Consider the following 21,018-nt stretch of genomic DNA (forward strand, 5'->3'; position numbering starts at 1 on the left):
TCAGAAAGAAGAGCCTATCATAAATGCTTTATATCATCTACTTTTATTTAGGTAGGTCTGTCGACATACTAAGGAAACTTAGTCTCTCTTTCTCTCTCTCTCTCTCTCTCTCACACACACACACACAAACACACACACACACACACACACACACATCGGCAGGTTGACTGTAGTTTAACAAAAGGGATTAGTTATAACACTATGGCCGATATAAGATGCAGAGCAGCCAACGACCCTAGGTCAGTGGCAATAGTTGGTTAGCTTCCACAAAGCTCCAGGCTTCAGCTGTGAGAAAGGGACCAGTGATGATCCAGAGGCAGAGCACAATGTCTAGAGAGACTATAGTGTGCAGTCGATGGAGAAGCCATAGCAACAGAGATACAGGATGAAACACCCTGGCCTCATTTACCTCCTCCCTCACTGTTTCACATAGGGCTCTCTACTGCATTGAGGATAAAAAGCTCTTAGATTTAGTCCAGCTCATTCTCACAAATGGAGTGAGAGAATGCTACACAAGCCTCTTGGAGAGGCAGACAGAAACTGTTCCATGCTGCTTGTTTCAATGCTCTACATTTCCAACGCCACTCTTGAATGCTACCCAGAGTCAGAGATTCTTCCCTCCAAAGGCCACCTCCTCTATGTAAGACTTCCCACCCAGTCCCTAAGGTCTGCCTCTGAGTTATCTGGCCATGTTCATTCTCTCACAGTGTCACTCACAGAGAAACCCCTTCCCATTTAAGCCATTCTAGGTGCAAGTTAGGGTCACAGATTCTGTAGTCTGAAACATAGTGGTCCTCCTGGCAATCCAAAAATTAGAGGGTGAGAGGTGAATTCTTTTCCTCTCCACACCAAAGCTCCTCCCCCTTGTTCTCTTAGCCTTCGGGTGTTTCCCAGAAGAAAATTGCCACCTGATGGATATAATGGGGAAAATCACTTACACTGGGGAAAGATTTTTTTTTTATTATGTCCTAAAACATAAATTCCTCCAGGTAACCTTGAAAATAACTGTGAATACTTTTTCCCTCCAAACCATTTATTTAATATGGCCTAACACTACTTTTCTCAGCTTTGCCAAATAAAGCTGTATTTTCAGCTTTCTAGAATTTTCTTTGCTCCTCACCAAGGCAAACCTACTCCTTATGAACTCCATTCCTTTTTTGGTATCATTTCTAAGGAAACCAGTCTTATTTGCTTAGAGCATGGGTGGTGTTGCTGTGGAGACCCTGCAGTCATGGACACCCCTGTGTGTCCTCCTCCATCATTGATACAGTTACAGCAGGTGCCCTTCAGCCAGCTAGCCAACTTTGACCCCTCTCAAACCTGGGCATAAAACTACTAGCAGAAGTTTGTCTCCTCCTGTTTACTTCCAAATTGTTCATCTACTCTCTTCCATTGACCAGAATCATCCTCTCTTTCCAGCCATTTATATTTTCTAAGCCCATCTGGCTCCCCCACCTGATTTGGCCACTTTGTTTTATACATGAAGGAAGTGAGTTGAGAGACATTCAGAAAAGCACTCTTTGTGGAATAATCTTTTCCAACCATATCTATTCCTCAAATCCTTTTAAAGTAATTTTTTATCAAGGCTGGGCACATGGCTTAGTAGTAGAGCACTCACCTAGGATGTGCGAGACCTATGTTCTGTCCCCAGCATGGGAAAGAAAAAAATTGTCAAATGAATCAATGTTGGGGGGTGGATGATGGCAACAAAAACTCATGTATGATAGATTATGAAGTAATACTATATCATACAAAGTCTACATAGCAGAATCTACTTGGGCTGATTCTAGATAATAGAGTGATAATAGAATCAACTGTCAAATCGATAAACAAAATTTGGGATATATGCACAGTAGGATATTATGCAGCCATAAAGAGAAATCTTGTCATTTTCAGCAACACAGATGGGCCTGGGTGGCATTACATTAAGTAAAAAGTCAGGGACTGAAGGGCAGATATTACATGGTTTCACTTACACGAACAATCTACAAAGCTGATCTCAAGAAGTAGGGAACAGTATTGCTTACCAGTCTCTGAGAAGAAGTGTAGAATGGAATAGCTTCCCAGTGATCTGCAACACAATAGGTTGATATGGCTCACCACAATTAGTTGAAGTAGCTAAAGAAAGTTTTCAATGTTCCCAACAGAAAGCAAATGTATTTGTCTGAGGACATAGATATGCCACTTACCTTTATCTAATCATTATATACAATACACAGATGTAGAAATATCATACCAATAGTGTATGCCCAATGAAAATAGAAATATTTTAAAATCTGTGCATAATTTTTAAGTAGGGAAGGTTGTGAGAATTATGAGAATTTCAAATTCCCAAATTTGAAAGTGAGTAGACACATACTGTTTGGGAAAGATTGTGTGGACCTGCTCTTTCTAGCCCTCCAAGCTAGGGACAGCTATAAACTCAGACAGAATGAGGACACTGAAGAATTTGGAATGTTGGAAAGAAGGACTATTTAGGGACCTGAGAACTGTTGAAGAGGTACAGGGTTGCTTCTGCTGACCTCCCATCCCCCCATCCCATGGAAGAAATGCATTCCCACCCCACTGGCTACCAACAAAGCAGCTGGGCACCTCCTTTCTTCCCTGAATCAAATGGAAGTCAAACAGCAGGCATATTTTATAACACTACAAAGTAATCAAATAACTCTTGTTGGTCATAATAAATGACCAGGAGAGGTAGTCTTCCCCACTAAGAGTATAACTCTCCTTCCCTACAGGAGATAACAGTTGTCCAGGGGATGCCAGCAAGAAGAATTCTGTTAAGAAAAGTGGCTCATCCCAGAAAGCCTTTTTACTAACATGTACCTGAGACTTTTCCACCTACTGACCCTTGCAGTTCAAGAATCCAGACAAAGATATTTAAAGTTCTTAAAGGTAGCTAAGGGAAAAAATATTTTGGAATGAGCCAGAGGAAAATGTGAAGTTAGCTAAAGCTGAAAACAAGTTGAATGACAACCTATTTCTCATCATGGAGGCCAAAGGAAATGGCATAACATTTTTTTTTAAGTTCTAAAAGGAAAGAATCGCCAACCACAATGTTATATCCAGCAAAACCAACAATAAAGGGGAAAATCAAGATCCCCAAGTAAAAGAAAATAGAAACTTGTCACTAGAAAAGCATCTCTGAGAATACAAGGGAGGCTCTTCAAACAGAAGAAATGATAAAAGATGGAAACCCACGGCTCCTGAAATATGAAAGAATAAAACTGGTTTACATGCAATGGGTTATACCTCTTGGTGAGTTTTTATTTTTAAAGCTTATTTTATTAAACCTCAACCCCTGCAACTCCAGTGTTGAAAACTGGTAAATATGAACAAAGTAATGGAAGGCAGATTTTCACAGTTCACTGGAAATAGTAACATGTTGAAACCAGTATATGGTAATAACTGAAATATGTATATTAAAATAGCAATGGAAGATTTGTCTGATACAACAAAACACTAAACATGTTAATAAAATCTACACGCTAATCATAAGCAATTTGCAAACAAGTGAAACGGGAAAGAGAAAAACCAAAGAAGAAACTTAACAATTAACTTATGCCTCTCATGAAACAGAAGACAACAGACTTCCGTGATGAGCTAAGCAGCTGGGATTCATATTTGGATTACCTGTGAGGTAGAGGGTCCCCAAGTTGCCTGCCTTGGGGAACAGGAATTCTAGCCTTCCCTGGAAAAGAAAAGAAGCAATGCATTTATTTATTTGTTTGCTAAATACTTAGGTTGTTTTCTCCCCCAGTGGTGAGAGTTGAGTCCATAGTCTCCCAGATGCTAGGCAAGGGTTCTTCTACTGGGCTACATCTACAGTTCAAGAAAGCTGCAAACTGTCTTAAGCTGGTAATGCCTCCTTGTGCCCAGACAGATTAATGTTAAGTCACTGTTACAGAAATCTCTATCAACACAGGCTTTGTGAAATCCTAGCAAGTCTCACTGAGGATAAATAAATTCACAAAACAAAATTCTATAGCACTGGACAAAACAACTACCACATGAGAAAAAGCTATCATAAGCTATGGGCTATATTGTCTGCTGCTGTGGTTTATGTATTTTTTTTTTTCATTCATGATTCTTAGCTCATAAATTCCATATCCCCTGATATTTCTTGAATGATTAGAAAAATAGTAATAATTGGGATAGAACAGTATTTTGGCCTTTTGCTCTTGCTTCTTGGAATGAATGGCATCAGTAAGATCTGCTGTTGCTGTTTTTTTTTTTTTTTTTTTTTTTTTTTGGAGGGGTTGCTTTATTTTGTTTTTCCAAGGCAGGTTTCTCCATATAGCCCTGGCTTTCCCGAAACTTGCTCAGTAGATCAGGCTGGATTCAAAGTGATTATTTTCAATTAAATTTATAATAATAATTAGTAGTAGTTTGTGTATGTATGTACACACACACACTCATGCACCACATGGGGATCAAACTCAGATCATCAGTCTTGGCACCAAGCAGCTTTACCCACAGAACTCTCTCATAGCCTCAGAGTGATTCACTTTTGAAGCTATCATACAAAGTAATGGATTTAATTCTGATATAATTATCAATATATTTGGTTTCTATTTGTCCCCTGCCCTATCACCCCCATAGTCTTTACTCGTTACTGGTCCCCTCCAAGATACTGTATCCTCCACAGAAGCATTCTTGACCATAATCTTGCACCATTGGAGCTCTCTCACGTGCTCATTGCCTCCCTCCTTCCCTTCTTCCATCTCAATCTCTCCTATAGTCCTCCACTTGCCCCTTTCTTTTCTTACAAGTGCACCATAGAAACCAGAGTTTCTTTTTCCCCCGTAGTAGATCACAGAAACTAAAAGTGTACTCTGATCCTCCATTCCCTGTCTTCCCCATGTGAGAAGATCATAAAGAAATTCTCTGATCTACCTTACCAGATAGCAGGTTCTAAGATTCCAATTCCAGAAGGGAGCCCTGTTCTATACCCTGAAGGAGGGGATGCTGGACAGATGGGTCCTGCAGGATTTCCCACTCAATCTGCTAGCATTAGGGCACACCCTTATGTTCAATCCCATTTCTATAAATCCTGGTTGTGCAAAAATGTCTTGGTAGAAATCCAAAGGACAAATTAGGTGCAGAGAGCTTCTGGACAGGTGATCACTTGGAGACTTGGGGGAGGGAATAGCGCTCCTTTACATGCTGTCAAGGACTACGCTCCAACTGCAAAGAGCACAGGCTCTGGGATCCAGTTCCCTTCCAGTCCTGTATGATTGTGATTGTTTGAAAAAAAAATGGCCCCCAAAGGGAGTGCCATTGTTAGAAGATGTGGCTTTGTCAGAGTAGGTGTGGTCTTGTTGGAGGAAGTGTGCCACTGTGGGGGCAGGCTTTGAGGTCTCTTTTCAATCAGTCTACTCCCTGCTGCCTCTGGTCAAGATGTAGCCAGCACCATGCTGCCATGCTCCCCATTGTGACCATAATGGACTGAAGGTCTGAAACTGTGAGCCACAACCTCAATTAAATCTTTTCCTTGTAAGAGTTGTCATGGTCATGGTGTCTCTTCACAGCAATAAAAATCCCTATCTAAGACAACGATAAACCCATTAGTGAAAGTGCTGTGTTTCTCTGAGTTCCCTGAGTTGAGCTGGAGGAGGGGGTATGGAAGCCCCATTTTGTAGATATGGATCAGAAGTTTTGAAGGCATGGATTTGTGGTTGATGTCCAAGGTGAGCCCCACCTGAAGGACTGAGTCCTCGACCTGTGGGAGATGACAGCATCTTCAGGTGGAGAGCAACAGGCCTGAAATGAATTGGAGGCCAGCCAGGTGGTTTCCTATGAAGACTGGCTTGCTAGCTAGCTGGTGAAGAGCCACCTCCATGTGTTCTGGCGTCACAGAAGTACACTGTGTTTCACGTATGTTAAGAAGCACTGAGAATGAACTGGCTTTCCTGCTGGAATACCAGGAGCTTGAAATTAATTAATTAAGCTACAGTAGATAAAATGTATATTTTAATATATATTTTAAATTATCAAAGAAAAGAATGTGAGGGAAAGGGAGGGAGGGGATGAAGCAGATATGAAAATTCACCCAAATAGAATTGTGACGGATGGGAAGGCTATCACAAGCACACAGTAAGTAGGATGACATGACTCATGCATGTAAAGCCCTACAACCAGGGGAAGGTGTGAAGAGTCGTACCATACACCAAGCTGCTGAGGGAAGGACTGCCAAGACTCAAAGGAGGAGACACTGGAGGGTACAAATCAGAGGATTGTGGTAATTTGGCCACGTGTTGTTCGGTATTTTGAGAGACTCTCACTGTATCGCCCAGACTGGCCTCATTCTTACTGTATGCCCCAAGCTGGCCTTGAACTTGAAAACCCCTTTAGGTCTTCTAAGTTCTGGGACTATAACCATAAGTCCCAATGTGTGGCTTAGGAAACACATACATATTTGATCATTTTTTAACATTTATTTATTGAGAGTATGTGTTTGTGTGTCCATGTATGTGTGCCACAGTGCACATATGGAGGGTAGAGGACAGCTTGTAGGGATTGGTTCTCTCCTCACGTCATATGGGTTCCAGAGATCAAACTCAGGTCATCAGGCTTGTTGGCATTAAACTTGGTGGTAAGCACCTTTAACCACTGAGCCATCTCTCTGACCTCAATAAATGTATTTCTACTTGGTATTCATGACATATTTCTCTAAACATTTTATTCTCAGATAATTGTTACTCATATGAAGTTGTAAAAATAATGTAAGGAATTTCCACTGTCCTTCATGCAGTGATGCCTGTCTTGCATTACATAATCAAAATATCAAACACATCCATCATCACAATATGAGAGTACTCACATCCACACATACGGTCACATTAGCTTCCTGTCTCTAACCCCCAACTACTGCTAACTTGCTCTCTATCCTTGTCAGTTCAACACTTTATATACATTAATGAAACAATGGTGTTTTTCACTGGATATGGCCCTCTGGAAATCCATCCACAGTGGCAGAAATACTATCAATTTGTTCTTTTTTTCCTGAGTGGTGTACCATGATATGTGTGACTCACTGTACAATTGCTGGACTAGCATATAACTGTATGGTGTGTGTGTGTGTGTGTGTGTGTGTGTGTGTGTGTGTGTGCCTGTGCCCATGTGTTCATATGTAAAGGCCAGTGATAGACACTGGCTGTCTTCTTCAATTGCTCTTCACTGTATGTTTGAGACATTCACAGCATGCTCCTGTGAATGCCTCTGCCTCCCGGTGCTGAGATTACAGGCACCTGCCACCACCCCTAACTTTTTATGGGGGTGCTGTGGATATGAACACAGGTCCGCATGTTTGCATAGCCAACACTTTATCTACTGAGCTATTTCCCCAGCCCCACATTCAGTATTTTTTTTTTCTGCCCAAGTGCTTCCTAAAATGTTGTACTAGTTTCCAATCCCACTTGCAGTGTATAAGTGATCTAGTTTCTAGCATTTGTGATTCTCACTACTCTATTGTTAGCTACTCTGATGGTTCTATTGTAGCATCTCATTATGGTCCTTGTTGGAGTGTTCCCAGTGACTAAGACATGGAAATGTTTGCCTGGAGATCCACCTATCCATCTCTTCAGTGAAATGTCCATTTTTTTTTCAAATGCCTCCCAGTTGGACTTCATGTGTTGAGTTCTTGGGGAGGTTCTTTGTGTTGTATAGGTTCTGATTCGGTTGGATGTGCAGTTGCTGTCATCTTCTCCCAGATAGAGTTTGTCTACTGGTCTTCCCTAACCACCACTTGCAGAAGTCTTTAACTTTAATGAAGCCCTATTTATCAGTGTTTCTTTTTATGAACTGTGCTGCAACACATTGTCTAAGAACTCTGCCTAAACCTAGATTCTAAAGGTCTCTTCTATTTTCTTCTAAAAGTTTCATAGTTTTGCATTTTCATGTTAACTTGTGGTTAATTTGTGTGAAATGTGAGACAGAGCGAGATTTTATTTTGTTGTTTGATTGTGTCACTGTCAGGGTGCTCAGGTGCAGAAATTTGGAAAGGATCTCTTCCCCTCTGAGCTACTCTTGAACCTTTGCCAGAAATCACTGTGATATGTTTTTTACAGGTCTAGTTCTGAGTTTTCTACTCGGTCCCATTGACCTCTATGTTTATTCTATGCCAACATAACTAAAACACAATATACATATTTTTTTGGTTTGGTTGGTTTTCTGTTGTTGTTGTTGTCATTTTATTTTGTTTGTTTTTCAAGACTGGGTTTCTCTGTGTTGCCCTGGCTATCATAGAATTTTCTCTGTAGACAAGGCTGTCCTCAAACTCACAGAGATCCACCTTCCTCTGCTTCCCTTAAATGCTGCCCCCACCACCTGGCCTAAGACACAATCTATATGATAAATTTCAGCATACAGTAATAAGCTTATTCTTTTTTCCAAAATAATCTTAGCTAGTTGAATTCTCTTGTCATTCCATGTAGATTTAGAAATATTATTTTCTGTGTCCACAAAACACATGGCACCTCAGAGGTTAATGTGTTTGCTCTCAAGTATAAAGACAGAAGTCCAGATCCCTATGACCCATGTAAATGCCAAATGGACATGGTGGCCCAGCCTCTGAAACCAGAGTCAAGCAGTTCCCAGAGCAAACTGTTAGCAACACCAGGCACATTGGCAAGTACTAGGGTCCCTGTCCCAATGAATAAGTATGATCCTGACACCAACCTCTGGCCTCCACAAGTGCATTGACCAATATACATGCTATTCTCCACATACATGCAAACACACCTACACACACACACACACACACACACACACACACACACACAAATGGAAAGAAAAAACAAAAGAAATATTGAAAGGAATTTTGTTAAACCTGTGTATCAGTTTGGAATAAGGTGAAGTTAATGGAACGAAGTGAGTTTCTAATTTATAAACACTTGATCATCTCTACTAATTGGGTCTTCCTGGTCTTCCTTGGTAATCACAGTATACTCCTGCATTTGTTTTCTTAGATTCATACCCAGATATTCTACTTTTGAGTGAATGTATCTTTCATTTCTCAGCTGCAGTATCCATATATCCACTGTAGAAGCCATTTAATGTTTATCTGATGCCTTGTGATCTTGCTGACTTCATTTATTGGGGTACATGGCATGTTTGGCTTAGTTTGGAGGATTCCTTCGAGGTTCTGGACATTCATTCATGCTATCTACCAACAACTGTTTCTTCCTTTTCTTTTTTCCTTTTTCTGTCTTAATACACTCTTGTGTGGTCCCAACACTATTTTGAATATGGACAATGGGAGTGGCTGTCTACTTCATTGTCAGCCTTGGGAAGAAAAAAAAAATTCACTAAATCTTAGTTTTCTGTTTCCTGTTCTATTTTGTAGTTATTTCTCTGTTCTCTTCCTACAATCATTTTTTTTTTTCCTTTTTGGTTTTGTGAGACAGGTATTCTCTATCTGGCAGTCCTGGCTGTCCTGAAACTCACTCTGTAGATCAGGCTGGCCTCAAATTCGCAGAGTTCTGCCTGCTTCTGCCTCCCAAGTACTGGGATTAAAGATGTGTACCCCCAATGCCAGCCCACAAGCTTTCTTTTGTTCCTATATCCCCCGTCTCACTGATTTCCTTGGACACTTTGTGGGGGGGGTCATTTGTCTACACTGCTTCTGGGTTTATTTTTGCATGGCCTTTCACTTATTAGCAATCACTTTGTCATCACATTATCTACTCACATTTTGGCAATAGGGATGGTTACTTTCTTCTAACCTTCCAATAACATCCCGGCAGGAAGGGAAGGACAGCAAGTAGAAGAGGAAGTCAAGCTCACAGGTTTCCCAAATGGTCTCCACTGCTGACAGAGTTATGAGTGGAAGGAAGAAGAACTATGGTTGTTGTTCCTAAGTTCACAAAAAGGGAAGTTGCAGGTCTCCTCTTGGCTCTGTCTGACACCACCAAGCAGAGCTGCTGCCATAGTGAATGTAAGCTGCAGTTCTCTCCCTGGCCTTCACTGGCATGGGTGGTACAGCTTTTTATAGTATTTGACTGGAGACAAGTTCTGTCCAAAAGTCATTTATGCCGAGAGGTGATCCTCTTCCCAGGAATTGTCAGAGAAAGCAAGCTTGGGCTGGGACTTAACTTTTCAACGCCTGTTGGGTTTCTGGTGTGTTCTTTGGTTTCACGCCTAGAATTTGTGACATAAAAATGAAAACCTGGAGACCTCACCATTGTGCCTCATTTTGGGCCCCCTGTTACACAGGTTTCTATTGTTTTGACAAAATGTCTGAAAAGATCAGTTTGAAAGGAAGAAAGTTTTTATTTTGGTTCATGGTTTCAAAGTCACTTGGTTGTTTTGTTTGGGGCATGTAGGGAGGCTCATCAAGAGGGGGGAAACCTGGGTTAAAACAGAACTGTTCATTCTTGGTAGCTAGAAAGAAAGCAAAGCGAGAAGGGAAGGGCCTAGGGCCCTTATATCCTCCTTAAGAGCATGCCCCAATGACCTAACTTCCTTGTACTAGATTCCACCTCCTAAAGGTTCCACCACTCCCAATAGTGCCACCGGCTAAAGGCCAAGTTGTGAGCATATGAGCCAGTGGGGGCATTAACATCAGGACCATGACAGCTCCCAGAATCTTGGATGTGCTTCCTTCTCTCCACTTTTCAGAATCATCTTCTATTACGTATACCTACACAAACACATGCACTATAGATGGGGTGCTGCAAAGAGGAAATAGGAAAGAGTGCATCTACTCCATTTTCCCAAAGATGGAAGTACCCACTGTCTATCTTGAAATTTTGAATTGTTGCCAGTACTTTTAAATCAGAAAATTTCAAATTCAATGATTTGGTGTCCCTTGAAAAAATGGAATACCTGGGCCGACACTCTAGCATGGAAACAAATGGTGAGGGCTGCACTACCTGCTGTGTGTATTAGTTGCCTTTCTCATCAACGTTCAAACATCTAGAAACATCTTAAAGGAGGAAGAGGTTATTTGGGTTTAGAGAAGAGACCCATGTCATCATGGAGGCATTTATCTGTGTCTCTCCACCTGCTGTGCTAGGAGCTTCATGGGCATGGAAAGGGAAGTAGAGATCAGTATAGTTCATTTTAAAACGGAGACAAAAAAAATCCATCAACATTTTTTTTAATTATGTAAAGAAAATGTTAGTTAAATAATTCTCTACCACAAGGCTCCCTGGTGGCCCCATTAAAAACAGACATATCCTACAACTCGGGAGTCAACCATAGGCTGGGGTCTCCAAGATGTTAGTAATGAGGTTGGGTGGCACTGCTAGGAGCTTTGCCCTCATATTACCCAGTTAATTACCGAATGCCTTGTTTGCCACTACTTTGAAGTTTAATTTGTTTTCATCTAAAGCCTGATGGATTTAATTCCAGCTGGAGGTACATTTTCTGTCTCAGCTAATCACCTCTAAATCAATCAAAAGGCAGCAAACCTTCTAGGCCTTAGTTTCCCCATCTATTAAGCTAGAAGAATAACTACCATTCTATTGTAACACCCGGTTTATAGAGATCGTGTGGGGCAGGTCATGGGAATGCAGCCACCAGATTCTGCTGAGGCTGGGCAGGGAGCTCTTTCAGGGAAGTGGTCTTCAGGTTTCTTCTCCTAAGTGTCTGTACCTGCAAATGAGAGAACTAGCCCAAGGCAGTAGGGGCTTTGTCTTTAAGAAGCATTCTGATATTCTGACTTTGACCCCCAGTAAGGCCAAGAAGGCAAGAGATGGAATTGCCAGAAGGTTCAGCCTCTTCAGACCTGGCTTGGGGAGGCCCTGGGGCAGTGACAGACCTTACTCAGAATTGAGCCCCCAAGTACCAGGTGTTCCTGCTTCACCAGAAGCAGCTAAGAACATCAAAGGTGGGAGAATGACCTCAAGAGGTGCAGGTCAGCTGGTGTGTGGCTTTGTACTCAGTTCCCACCCTAACCCTGGCCAGGGGGAAGCTGCCATGCAGCAGATTCACCTCTCAGTACAGCAGAGGGCAGTGGTGCCCTCATCTCAGCCCACACCTGGGCCAGTGTGGAGGGCAGGTTCTCCTGGGTGTGTTCAGAGCCCAGGAGCCAGGAATTAAGCCCTCCTGCCTGTCCTCCTTCTCCCTGACCCTGGTGACCCCTTCACCCCAAATTAAATATTTACACACAGGCATAGAGACATACAGATGCACACACCACCATATATTATTACTAGAGTTACTATATGCTCTTACACACATGCAACACATAGCAAGGGTTTTCCAGCTGAATCCCTATGAATTACTTATGCCATGCAGCATCTATATTGACCTCTTCCCCCTTCTCCAAAATATGGTTGTCAGGGAGCAATCAGTCCATTCCACCAGGCACTTGGGAGTCAGTATGATTTCATGACAGAAGAATTCTGTTCCGGGCCCAGCTCTGAGACAGGCTGATGACACTGGGGGCCTGTCACTTATCTCCATGTGCTCCAGTTGCCTCTAACCCAAAAATAAGGACGTTGGTTTCAGCATTCTATGCATACTTTAGCCTCTGTGGCCATGGGTTTCTTGGCTTCCTTCGTCATCCAGTGAGTGACAGAGGTGCTGCAGGGCAAGAATTTGGCTGAGCTGGGAGCTACTTTCCTCCCTTCAGCTAGGGCTTAAGTGAGTCATAGCCCCTCTGTGGTGCAGGGCAAGGTTTTAAGGTATGTGGGCTCGTCTGACTAAATTAGAATGAGGAAACAGGTCAAAACTGGAGTCAGATGATGACTTGAAAGGAAACTTGATTCATTCTGTCTTTTTAACCTCTGGTAGGTAGGATCCCAAAGGAGCCAGAGTGTCCAGAGGGATTTGCAGCTGGGATATTAAACCTGCAGTTTGGCTCCAGGAAATAGGTTTAAGAGGGATGGGCCAGGGAAGCAGCCAAATTATGAGGTTGATGACATTTCTGTTCTGTGTTTCTCCTCCCCATCGAGGGCACCTTCGCGACCCATTTTCAGGGCAGCTATCCAATGGCTTCGTGGCAGACACAAGTCCCTCCTGACCGCTCCCAGCCTCTTCACCCCACCCCCACAAAACTGCCCTGGTTTAGTCCAGATCTCCACTTGATTGCAATGTAGGGAAGTGCCTTTGGGTCCCTTAAAGATACTTCATTTCAACAAATTAGGTCTTACTATCTATAAGGGCCAGTCATATGCTAGGAAACACTATGTCATGCCCCTGCCCTTCAGGAGTATGTCCCTTCCTGTGTTTGTTTCCTGACTGTTCTTCAGCTCAAGGCAGTGAACTTGACCACTTAGGTAGACTTGAGATCCAAGTTGGATTTAGGCCTGCCCTTCAAAAGTCCTGCACTAGTCCTGAGGAAATACGCATTGTGCCAAAACCATTGCTGCCTCACCTCCTTCAAATATTGACTTGAGCATCTGCACCCAGGAGCTCAGCACATCTTGTCCACTTCCTATCTCAGGGTCCAAATGTCCTACTTATTGATAATGCATTTGGAAGTCTGTTTTCTTCCCTCTCTGAGAGAAGTGTATAAAAGGCCATTCCTTCAATGAAGCCTTTCCAAGAGAATTAGCCAACTTGTTGACTTATTAAAATTAACAACATGGTAAGAGAAGCTACTTGGCCTCTGCAGGAGATAATCAGAAAATTAATTCTTCACAGATTTTTAATGTTCGATGTACAGTGTCCTAGTGGGACAGAACAGTAATATGCTCCTATATTTTACAACTGAAGTTCCCCTCGGCTACTCCAAAGACCCACATACCCATACTCCACATCCCCTTGTTGCTAGAGATTTCAGATTTTATCTCATTAGTTAGTTAGCTAGTTATCATTGGACAAGGCCTTACTACACAGCCTAAGCTGGCCTTGAAGTTAATGCCTACCTTGATATGACACCATCTAACAGAGCCATTGACCTGGTGACTACCATGGTAGCTGTTCTAAGTAAACTTAAGCATGGCCAGAGGAGTGGGCAACCATTCCCAGTGGCTCTGATCCATACAAGTTAGGCGGGAAGAACAGGGATGCCAGGCCTGTCACCAGAGAAATATATAGCAATGTGAGCAGACATCCTTAGACTACTTCTGGTCCCAGGCCTGCTACCTGGGGGCTAGAACTAATGCCCTTCCCTCCCTGGCTCTCAATTGTCTCAGCTGTGAACGTTGACTTTGGCTTGGAAGCTGGTTGCTCTCTAACCAGAACTGGACCACAATTAAGGAAGATAAAGACAGAAGCAAGTTTCTCTCAAACCAAAGCATTCATCATAAGAACTGCTGTGGCTTTACTTCATGTCTGTTCTATATATATATGTAAAAACTTCATTTAAAGATTTATTTTCATTTTGTGTATGTGAATGTTTTACTTAAGTGCCCCACATATGTGCCTGCTGCCCTCAAAGTCCAGAAGAGGATGTCAGATCCCCTGGAACTTGACTCACAGATAGTTGTGAGGTGATGTATCTGCTGGAAACTGAGCCTAGATCCTTGTGAGCAGAGCAAATCTCTGAGCCATCCCTCCAGTCCCATCACTTAAAACAAATTACAGAATGGTACGCTTAAATGGCAGTTGAGTTGAATTTTGTTTCCAGTGACTTAACTTAGCAAAGTAAAAAGTTAGCAATAATAATAATAAACAGGAACTCTTTTTAGGTCCTTAAAGTGTTCTGTTCTGAACCAGAAAAATGATGGGGACCCTCTGGGTTGAATGGTCTCTTGGCCCCTAATGACCAGGAGGCTCAGTATCATGTTGTCATAGCTGCAAGGTATACACACCATCACTACCTTTACTAAGGAAAGGGGTAGTTGAATGTCAGGTTTTTCATCTTTTGCTGGTTCTCTGCTATGGCTACACCTAGAGTCACATGACAAGTGTGGTGACACAGCCCTCTAATCACAATCAGGTTGTAGAGACAGAAGGATCAGGAATTCAAGGCAATCAATCCTCTGGCACATACTGAGCTTGAGGCCAACCTTGACTACATGTGACCCTGTCTCAAAAAAGGAAGGAAGGGAGGAAAGAAGGAAGGCTAAGAAATGGAAAAAGAAATATGATTTATATACACAATGAAATTGTCTCAGCCATAAAGAAGAATGAACTCATGCATTTACAGAAAAATGGCTGCATCTGCTGACTTCCATATTAAGTTAATTAAACAAGTTCCAGAAAGATAACTATCTTATGTTTTCTCTCCTTTGTGATTCCTAGATTTTATATAAATCCATAAACCACTTGTGCATTTGGGGGCAAGGGGTCTATTAGGAGTGGGAGAGAGAAGGGGATATGGCAGGGAATATGCTCAATATACAGTATATACTTATAGGAAAACTTAAAAGCAAGTAATTTTTTAAAAAAAAAATCCTAACAAGTGTATCTCTGTGAGTTCCAGGCCAGCCTGGCCTACAAAGCAAGTTCCAGGACAGCTAGGACTACACAAAGGAATCATGTCTTGAAAATAAAACCCAACTCTCTAGAATCTTCTACCCAAATAAATGAATCAGTCTCTGGAAGCACGACTGTGACACAGGCACATGGCAATGCTAGGTGCAGCCAGCAAGGAGCTCTGACTGAGAGCTCTATAGGCCTGGCCCTCTGTGAGGATTACTTGGGAGAAGTTGAACAAAAATTCAGATCCCTCAGCTGTACTCCAGCAGAAACTACAAGGAATCTTTTTTTTTTTTTTTTTTTTAAGTTTTCCAAATAAGGCTATCATTGTCATGACTCAGTCTGTTATTTAGAAATCTGGCAATCTTTTATTTTACTTAATTTTATTTTAGAAGTAGTAATAGTATTAGAGAGAGAGAGAGAGAGAGAGAGAGAGAGAGAGAGAGAGAGAGAGAGAGAGCATACAGGTATATGTGTGCCACAGTGTGTGTGTGTAAACAGAGGACAACTTTCAGGAGTTGGTTCTCCCCTCTTATGATGGGATCCAGGAATTGAACTCAAGTCATGTGGCAATTTTTTTTTCAAACTAAGCTGTCTCACTGATCCTAGTACTTAGAAATCACAGATGCTGCTTCTTGTTAGGCATGTAAGGGGCTCATGAAGGTTCACTAACAAGGTGCATCTTGCTGGGACTGGGGTCAGCATTAAGGAGTCAGTCATTCGTCTCCCTGTGGAGCCCTTCACTGGACTGTCTTGCCTAAGAACTTAATGACTTCAAGGAATCTCTTTCAAGGCAGCATCTCTGAATCATGGAACTGAGGAGGGATGTGTAAGTGATGCAGAAAGAAGAAAAGAGATGTCAGAAACAAGGGCCTTGACCTACTCCCTTCCCTGCCAGGATCTGGATATGTCCCTTACTTGGGCAGTTTGTCAGGATTGTTGGTCATGCCCTTCTCACACACTCTCAGGTGGAACTTGGGATCTCCATCCAACACAGATAGGCCATAGGCCACCAGGGATAGATGAAACCTTCTAAGCCAGCATTCACATGCTCTGCACCCAGAAGTGAAATCAGCAAAACTACTGGTGTCCTTGATCCATTCTTTTGTCAGCCTAAGCCTTCCTTTGAGATGCTGAGAGCCCTGCTATTTTCTTAAGCAAAGTCTAATGGACTTGCAAATCTTCACAAAATTATATCAAGCATTCAAAGGCTTTTGTGTGATTGGAACAGAGACAAGATCTACTAGAACACAGACTGGTGGTCACTGAAAGCAGATAATTATATCCAGGATGTAGTCGTCCTTGTGCTTCCGAATCCCCATAGAATCCTCACAAGAGCATCTAGTGTTGAATGGATATCAAGGAGGAAATTACTATGCCCAAAAGCCCTCTGCCTGAAGCATCAGCCTTCACAGGACTGCACTTCTTAGCCCAGCTTCCCAGCCCAGAGTTAAGACTTTATTGTGTAGAAGAGGGTCTAATAGATTGGAGGACACTGTGATTCCTCCTGAGGGATGGTCCTATAACTTAGGCATTCATGCATCCACTCAATCAACCATAGTTAAGAGGCAACATTCATGGAAACCTCCACCCCAGTCTACAAAAGACACTATCCTAATTGGTTCAAGTAACCAGTGTGTTTACTTCTTACAGTTTATATGTATTTGAGATGTGTGCCACTGTTGGTTATACTTCTTAAAGAAAGTGAGAGACATTCAAGTCTCCCCAGAAGCAGTACTTGTTGGAATCATATTCAAAATGACGTAGACTGGCTCTGGGTTCATGTGCCAGACACTGCACTAGACATTTGTAAATATAGGTGAACAACCACAGAGTCCCAGGAGAGTGAAGTCTGAGAACAGAGAGGCAAGGAGTGAGAGAGGTATGGAAGGCAGATCCTCCACTGATCTGGTGGCCTTAAGAAAGTCTTTCTCATTCTCTAGCCCCAGTGCACTCTAGAAAATATAAAATGTTCTCTGATATATGCTTAGCTCAAAGAGAATAAAAAACACACAGCATCGGACAAGGCCCTGAAACTCAGTGGGTCAAGGATGTCTGCATACATACAGAACAAATGGTTTTAAATGGGAAGCAAATACCTACATAAAAATGGAATGGAAGGAGTATTGCCTTACAATGAAGGAAGGCAAAAGACACTCTTCCCTACATGAAGAGCTCCTGCATGACCCACGAGAGGGTGCCACGGGGAAAACAACGACTCTTCGCCTGTTTTCCCTTGTCGGTTTCTCTTTAAATGATGTATCTGCTGTATTACCAAAAGAATTAGAGACACAGGGACTCTGAGTCACAGACTTTGCTGTTCATTTTACTGTGCATGTTCCCAACAGCCAACAGCATCAAATATCCATCCCCATCTGAACGCAACCGTGCCAAGGCATCAGCAAAGTGCATTTGCTAAATACATGAACATCTGGACAGAGCCTTTCCAGTGGAATCAGAGCCAGAGCTCAAAGTGACAGTGTAACTAGCTTAAGCAGATGAAAGGACAAAAATGGTCAGAAAACATGATCCCAGCCAGGTTTGCTGTCCTGCGGGGTGGGCTGGAAGGGTCAGCCTTGGAGATGAGTTCCTAGCAGCAACTGCCTAGGCTAACAAACAAAATGTGTTAGCCTCTCCATTTTGCCCCAAGGTTGAAAATGAGCTTCCTGTCAAAACATCTGACTGTGGGTCACTTCTTGGGCAAAATATAAGCAGTACCTTTTGTGCTTTGTTGCACTTCCGTAGATTAACTTGGATCGGTTCCCATGGCAGCAGTCAATCTGGGACCGGATGCTTTGGCTGAGCATACATTACAGTTCCCGGCACCTCTCCACCCTGAACATCTTTCTCATCCTCTCCCTCTCTCTAGGTGGTCCCCACTCCCAGCTATCATGAATTTATTTTAAATGAATATACTGAAAATAGTCTGGAAGTTCCTCAAAATGTAATCTCACTATTACATACAGTCTAACAATGATATTCCTGCAAGCATTCACTTAAGAAATCTGAGAGCCAGCAATATGGCTCAGTGGGTCACCAAGCCTGACAACCTGAGTTCAATCCCCAGGACCCACATGATAGAAGGAAAGAACTGACTCTTGACAATTGTCCTTTGACCCCCACATGTGTGCTATGGGATGCATGTACTTACACATACACAAATAAATAAAAATTAAATTAAAAATCCAGACAGCTGAAAGCCTATGTCCCCATGAAAACTTGATACAGATGCTCATAGCAGCCCCAGTCTATTATCATAGCCAAAAAGGGGAAATACCTCCCAAAATTCACTGCTGCTAAATGAAAAGCAAAATGTGGTCAATCCTCACAGTAAAATATTATTCAGACACTTAAAAAGAATGAAGTAATAATATATGCTACAACACGTGTGAACCTAGGATACATTAGAAGCAGTCCCAAAGACCACGTACAGTATCCCATTTACATAAATTGTTCAGAAAGAGCAAATACCTAGAGACAAAGCATGCTGTTATTTGCATTGGGTAAGGCTGAGGGTATAGAAACATGATTGCTCATTGGTACAGGACTTTGGTTTGGTTTTTGTTGGTGGTGCTGATGTGGTCGTTTGTTGTTTTGAAGCAGGAATGCTATGTAGCTCAAGCTAATCTAGAACTTGCAGTTGACAGCAGCTTCAGACCCTGGACTTTCTTGCCTCAGCCTCCTGCATGTTAAGGTGACAGGCATGAGATGCTGCACACAGTTCTGCATGCTGAGGTGACGGGCATGTGCTGTACACAGTCCTGCATGCTGAGGTAACAGGCTTGTACTGATGCATGCAGTTTTTCATGCTGAGGTGTAAAGCATGTGCTGCTGGACACAGTGAGTGTTCCTTCTGAAAGAAACACAAATAATCCAAAGTTAATTTTGACAATCAGCACACAATCATTTGAATGAACTAGAAAGCACTGGATCATACATTTCAGATAGGTGAACTATGTGGGACATGAGTCATATCTCAACAGGGCTACTTTAAATACACATGTACCTTACAGTAGAGGATATTCTTACAGGACATTTAAATGGATGATGTTCTTTAGCAAAATGGGAACAAAGCTTGGCCTAGCTGTCTTCCTTCTCTCACTCACAAGAGACATGTTCTCTTCAAAGTGGGAAATCATTGCCCAATACTTTTCACTTCAAGTTACAGCCTCAAGCTACAGGGAGTCAAAGAAAGGACATCAATTTAGCAAAAGAAAGGACATCAATTTAGCAAAAAAAACAAAACAAAACAAAACAAAACAAAAACACACACACACACACAGAGAGAGATGAGAACAACTGGATATCCTGAAGTACTTTGAAATTGTTTCACCTGACATGATAAAATATAGAAATTTAGTTGTGATATAGAAATTTTTACCCTGAAGAACAGTTGGAAAAACAGGAGAAAACCTATCCTCCATTGTTACATATCTACCTTCCAGGAGGCAGAATGAGTGTCCTATGGCTTCGATGATCCATGCAGGGATAGAATGCTCAGCTTGTTTCCCATGGCTGCTGAGATGAACAATACCAAGACACAGAAGAGTTGGGCACTGCCCTCACTTCGTGGAATGGCTCTCAAGAAACAGACAATATTTGGTGATATTAGTACTACAGAACCTTGGCTGGATGACCTTGAGATGACTGCTTGCCTTCAGTGGAGACAAACTTCTCAGAAGGAAATTATATCCAATCTCTGTACCTATTGGGTCCCATATCCCAAAGACTCAACTAAGCAATCAAAAACACCAGGAAAAACTTGGGTACCTTTTGAGCATGTGCAGACTTTTATTTTTGTCGTTATTACCCAAATAATACAATATAACAACCATGCTGTGCTAAGTATTACAGGTAATGGAAAGGTGATATGAACTGTAGGCAAGATAATTAGAATGATATTCACTAAAGGACAGATATCCTTCAGCAAAGACTCCTCAAAAACAAGTAAAAACAGGACTGGGGAAATGGCTCAGTGAAGCCTGGGTCTTTCAACATGCAGTCACAGGTTTCTAGAACCCACATAAAAAGCCAGGGTGATGATATGTGCTTGTAGCCCCAATGAAGTGGGAAGGTGGGAAGCAGAGCAAGAAGAACTCTGGTACTCACTGACCAGCCAGCATAGCCTACTTGTCAAAACTCCAGGCCAGGGAGAGACCCTACCCCCCAAAAGATAGACAGTGACTGAGGAGAGGCAACTCAAGTTGCCTTCTGAACTCTTTACAAATTGAAGGCACATGTGTATGTATGGTAATTTAAATAGGAAAGTCCACCATAGGCTCATATATTTAAATTCTTGGTCATTAGGGAGTGCCACTACTTGACAGGGATTATGAGGTGTGGCCATGTTGGAGGAAGTGTGTCATTGGAAGTGTGATTTAATTTTCAAAAGCCTAAGCCAGACCCAGTGGTTCTCTCTTCCCGCCACCTTCAAATCAGGTTGTAATACTCACAGCTATCATTTCTGCCTGCTTGCTGCCCATGTTCCCCGCCATGGGGGTAATGGACTAAACCTCTGAAACTATAAGCAAGACCCAATTAAATGTTTTCTTTTTATAAGAGTTGCCATTGTTATGGTGTCTCTTCACAGCAATAGAACAAAGACAGAAACAGTATGATTGCATATATACACACACACACACACACACACACACACACACACATACACCTAGAAAAGATCTACCATGTGACTCAGCAATCCCC

This window comes from Phodopus roborovskii, unplaced genomic scaffold, assembly GCF_943737965.1.
Source record: "Phodopus roborovskii unplaced genomic scaffold, PHOROB, whole genome shotgun sequence".
Classification (NCBI taxonomy): Eukaryota; Metazoa; Chordata; class Mammalia; order Rodentia; family Cricetidae; genus Phodopus; species Phodopus roborovskii.